Genomic DNA, 6,169 nt, shown 5'->3' on the forward strand with positions numbered 1-6,169 from the left:
TCTGGTATATGCAGTTGGTAGTAGAGTCTAGTGTTGATGCATTCCATTAGACAGGGTAATGTGGAAGAGTGAGGATGTAGTTGTTAATGAGGTTAGCTAGCTAATGCCAATTATTTGGAGTAGTGGTTGAATCTCCATAGTGTCATTCAACAACATAGAAGTGGCATTGTTAGTCAAGGCCAACTCCATTATTTCAGCATGTTACGATCTTTGTTTGTGAAGATAAGCCTGTAATTCTATTTAATGTAGTGGAAGAGATATTAAAACATAGAACTATAAGTTATACAAGCGAAGCATGAAATACAATGGCAAATTAAAGCTTCTAAAATTGAAAATTACAATTCCTTTAGCAAGGATATCAAGAATGGTGGCATAGCGCAAGTTCCAACATTTTTTGTTTTTATTTTTCTTTTGGTTGGGATATAAACCACCCAATTTTCATCTAGAGTGTGTGATTGAAACTCTCGGATGTGTTTCATTTCGTACTCCTAGAAGGGTATGATGACGACCAAACATTGACCAGTTGTTTTGAAACTCCCTCTAATCTATACACAGACCATGGTCCAATGCACTCCAAACCACTTCTATGTATTCTATATATTATAGTACCATCTTTACTTTTAGAATATTTTAATATCCTTTTGTTCTGTAGACAGAACAAGAGTCATCCTTGCCATCTCACTGGGCCTGTTCAAAGTGTCCCCACCATCCACCTAATAATTATGGATAATTAAATTAAAATTATGAGAAAACCAATTCCAAAATATACACGCTTATCTAAATAATTAATTTTTAAATTTTTAAAATTAATGATTTATTTTTTAAATACACGAGTCACATAGAAATCATATTTGTATCAATAACATAACTAAACCCTAACAAACACCTAAAATAATGATTAAACCACTAATTAAAAATAATTAAGTCCTTCGTATACAATATCCTTTTACAAATATCACATTATCATGAATACACAAAATAAAACTTATGTATATAACTAAATCACTATTAAAAGTATTATAATTATATATACAATATAATTAATTTGCAAAGATACGTAATCACCTCTTCAACATCTATTTTCTACCTTATATTTAATAAAAAATAAGTATTATACTTCTAAATAATTATGTTTAAAATTAATTTATTTCTGGCAACAAAGATTTATACCTTAAAAAAAACAAAAAAAATAACTACCAAGGAATTATGGATTTATCATGATTTAAAAAAATAGTTCAATTTTTTTAGCCAAAAAATCCCAAAAAGAATTCAATACTTAAAAAAAAATTAGAGAAGAAAAGAGTTACCCATAATATAAGAAACGTAAGCACTTTATATGTAGAATACTAAATTAATCTATTTTAAATTATATTATTAAATTTTAATGTAATAATGGGTTAGGAAGGAGTTCATCATTTGTATTAAATTTGGATTTCTTTATTTAATAATTATGTTAAATATTATATAATTATTTAAATTTTAAAATCAATATAATTAAATAAAAATACTTGTAATTTTATTTTAAATTTAATTTTATTAAAAATGAGAAATTTATTTTATATTTTTTTTTATTTTATCAAGAACATTTTATCTTTTTCATATTTTAAATTATATTATTCCACACTATTTGAACATTTAACTTCTTGATATTTTAAATTAAATTATTTCTATTATATTTGAACATGAATATGGATTATTTAGCAGCATTCATATATTATCATTAGAATTTATGAGGGCTTGACTTGTAACCCACATGCACTCAAGACACACCATTGTTAAAAAAACATTACATTTACCAATGCTTTGTTACACACGGAATTCACATAAATGTTTTCATACATCATGAAAATATTATATTAAAGTTTTATATAAGCTATATCTCAGATAGTTAATGTTGTTAGCCTTCTACAATTGTTTTGATTAACCCTTAGGGCAGAGTTTCTAAAGTTTGGTTGTAAACCCATGCCACTGACTTAGACTTATGACCCAATATCGCAATAGTTCACCCCTTCCAATGTTAAGTACTTGGCACATTTGGAATATTAAGTTTTAATGTATTGCATTCCAGAAGATTCTACCCAACCCGGCCACCTAGAGCCATATCCAACATCCCCTTTTTCCGAGGCCATCTGTCGGTTGAGGTTAATCAGGGTTTACTTGTGGTAACTAATTCCCTCCCGGGTTTCGAGACCATTGTTTCATTTTCTCTCTGCGAGCTAGGGTTTCCGACGCTCGACAACTTGTTCATGGCGGTGAGAGTTTTGAACGAGGATGACTTCTCTCCTTTAGGTGATTACACTTTGCTCTGATTCAATTCAAAATACTGAGCTTCTTGATTTGTTCCTCGGCCCTCCTACAACCCTTGACCCATTCTCTGTCATATTTCCCTTACAGGTCCAGTGATCTTCAACACTAGTATGGCAAGAGGAAAGGTGTGAGTCCGGATGTATCTTGTCGGGTACTAACTTTCGAAACTCGTCCTACAGAAATCTCACTCTAATATAATTGTTGTTTTAGAAAGGAAGAGCCCACTTATTAATTCTCTGGGTACTTACTCCTCTAAGCAGGTTCGAAAACATGGCATGGATGGATAGGGAATATTATAGGTAAGATGTTTCCCCTACACCATTACTTTATGGTTCACATCTTTTGAAGTCTCTTATCTAACTACATGCTTTATATGTGATATGTTAGGGTTTACTACCCCAGTTTTCCATCTTTTTCAGAGGGTTAAGCTATTACCGTGAGCGAAGGACTCACAAGTTCATCGTTTTCTTTCGAGATTCCATTTTACCCCAATCATTAAGGGTTCTCGGTTTACTCTCTTACAGAGGCTCTGATGCTTAGTTCCATGGCATAGACAACCCTCTTACACTATTATAGTGCTTCAATATTTGTTTAAGCACTGTAATCATTCAGGACTATAGGTTTCTTGATAGTTAAAGATGATAGTAGCCTCGACTACTTTCTGTAAGACTGAAAGATTATTAATTAAATTCTAGGTTTTCTCCTTATTATTATTATGTTGTATTAAATCACTGTTTGATTAAGTCATTGCACACATTTCTGAGTAATGAAAGGCTTGATTATGGGTATTCAGTTTTTCATGTCAATGTTGTAGTTTGAGAATGCAAGGCCTTCAAAGACAGTAGGGAAAGTTATGCAGCTATTCTGGCAACTTTCTCTTGGGGTAATCTATTCAACGATGGGTTTGTCGAGAAGTTGGGAGCATTTATTGTGAGACTTCACAGGAAAAGGGTCGAATACAAGAACCAGATGGAGAAGTAATTTGTCCCATAGGCTATCTTTATCCTAGTAGATGTTAAAATAATTTATTTATTTCTTTCTTTCTCATCTTTCCATAATTACTTACGGTTTCCTTTGCACAACTTGTGTGGGTCCCATGATAACAAGTGACCATGTATGTTAACCGTAGTTAAGAAGTCTTTATGTCAAGGATGACCATTCCTAAAAAAAAGAATACCCAATAACATCTTAGGTTGAACACAATTTAAGGTGGAATTTTATCATAATTAGCTAAAGCAATTTTGTGTGGTAGTTATCTTAAGAATCCCCAAAGCCGGAATTTCGATATGAACTTGACCAAAAATTTAGATATTTTATGCTATATAAAAAATTTGGTTAGGTTATGATCTAGCTCTAAATTAGTTGCAAAAATTAAAATTAAACCCATTTAATTTTTTATTTAAACATTATATATCATTCTACCTAAAATTCCCCTGATCATCTAAAGGAAATCTTTAAAAAGGAGTAGGCTATAGTGCGAATTTTCAGAGGTTCAGGTCATCTGAAAAGCGCACTTTTCTAGCACCGATTTGACATCGTCGGTCAGTAAGTTGAGCTCACCGGAACCCCTCTCTGTTATCATCTGTTACCATCTTACCTACATGCATTAACTTCTCATCGTGCCATTAACTTGCCAAATTTGGGGTGCGCTGAATTTGAATTCAACTCCCCTATATCCTCACACTAAGGACTGACTCCGTCGGAATCCCCTGCAGCACACTGCTTGCCCAAAGTGCACCCCCTGCATCCATACCTTCCTAGAGAACCGACACAGGCAGAGACCGACTGACTGCGGAACTAGGTATTGCACCCCCTGCTTGTTTACTCAGTGAAGTATGTATTATTGATTTGGTTTCTAGAGATCAGATTGGGGTCCTTTAATCCATCCATGCTTGAAATACTTTGGTATACACTTAACTTAGTTACAAAACACAAACAAAAAAACCAATTTATTCCTCACAATTGCCAAATACATGGCCACCTCATTCATGGTCACAAAGCTCTTCAACTGATTTGTAAGGTCTGTTGGCACATACGAACAATTCAAAACCATCCAACTTCCTTTTCTGCACAAGATGAGACCTAAACTTTTTTTAGTGCCATCAATTTGACTTTTATACCGCCATTCTAGAATTTTTTATTGTTAAATCAATTGCTACAACTCATACTGCAAAGGTTTCAATTTCATAAGAATTAAAGGACCCCTCAACTTGAAATTTATAATAATTCACTACATTTTGGTAGTTACTTCTAATAAGAACTTTGCAGGAAGTAAAGAATATAATTGCTGAGATTTTTTGGGAATAAATCGTGTGCCAAGAATCTAATGATACAAATGATAGCTTAAGATTATATCTAGCCTTTATGGAAACTTGTATTCCACTAATGATAGATGCCCTTGTTACTCTCAGTTGTCAGAATCTCAAGGGTTTTATTACCTGTGCTCAAATGCTTCATATAGTGTGTCCTTTCGAAGATGATAAAAAATTTCCTCTGCCTTGACCAAGGTTGTTTGGAGTTGAGACATTGTATTTATCGTATCGCTCACCATAAGTTTCTTCCAATCAAGGGCAATATATTAAAGCAAACAATCCATACACTAAGCCATGGTCAATGATAGGAACACTAGTTTTTCAGGTTCCCAAAATCTGAATCAAATTACACAAAGTAATAATTCAGTGAAACTCTTAGGTTAGTTGAGTAAGAAGGGGATTGATATTGTCCCTCTCCTTCGAACCGTTAGTGAAATTGGCCTTAATCTCAAATTTTGAGCTTTTAGTTAATTGTGCCTTCTAGAAATGGAATAAGTTTGATTACATGGTGAAGTTCAAAACAATCATGTGAAGGTTATCCAATATGTTTAATACTAATGTAATCCCTTGGTTATCGGAGAAGAGAATACTAATTCAAAAATGATTCAAAATGCAGAATTTGCCTTGCCATGATATGAAGTACGAGTACAAGATACATTATGTATATAAGATTTAAGTAGCATAAAGTATAATCTGCATGGAAACTAGGTAATTCTTGTCTTGGACTTGGTTTTATCCCAAATGATTCTGGTCAAGAAAATAACATAGAAACAAAGATTGCATTGTTTTACCTCGTCACAATAATTTCATGTTTGTAAGAAATCCAACAAGGGTTGCATGCTTTGTGCATGGTGAAAGAGTTGGCATGATAGATGCCTGCTCAAAAAACGAACTCCATCACTAATTGATGAGGGCCTTTCCATATGAGGAACTAATGCGTTGAAGGGCTCAAAGTCCAATTCTAATGCATAGTCGTTCTTGGTTCTGTAGAAACAGTACCACTACTACTCTCAGTTTTCACATTGTAATAAAAAAAAAGAGACATGGTAGATAAGTATGGTTTAATATGCATCTTTCATGTCCTGTTCATCTAAGTCCTAATACCAAAAATGCGTGTGCATCATCCATACATATCAATGAACGTCAATATCACAATTACGATGCAATACTCTGTCAAACTAATATCAATGCCTATTTCTGCCTGAATTTGGACAATACACACACACACACACACATATACTTACATATATACATATACATATGTATATATATACATATGTACATATATATATGTATATATACATATGTACATATATATATGTATATATGCATATATACATATGTGTATATATATATATGTATGTATATATATACATATGTATATATACATATATATACACACACATATATATATATATATATACATACATATATATACATATGTATATATGTATGTATATGTATGTATATATATATATATATATATATATATATATATATATATATATATATATGGATATGTATGTATATATATATATATATATATATAT

At 32.1% G+C, this 6,169-nt stretch overlaps 1 long non-coding RNA gene across 1 annotated transcript; it reads left to right on the top strand.

Moving 5' to 3' along the window:
* Positions 1-2,195: 2,195 nt before the first annotated feature.
* On the top strand, positions 2,196-2,606 carry LOC149165646 (uncharacterized). Its single transcript, XR_016260762.1, has 3 exons — positions 2,196-2,289; positions 2,395-2,458; positions 2,568-2,606. It is a non-coding gene; the product is annotated as an uncharacterized LOC149165646 (long non-coding RNA).
* The last annotated feature ends 3,563 nt before the right edge of the window (positions 2,607-6,169 follow it).

This window comes from Pinus tabuliformis, chromosome 5_1 (assembly GCF_031772625.1).
Source record: "Pinus tabuliformis cultivar Carrire ecotype Pingquan chromosome 5_1, CPIR1, whole genome shotgun sequence".
Classification (NCBI taxonomy): domain Eukaryota; kingdom Viridiplantae; phylum Streptophyta; class Pinopsida; order Pinales; family Pinaceae; genus Pinus; species Pinus tabuliformis.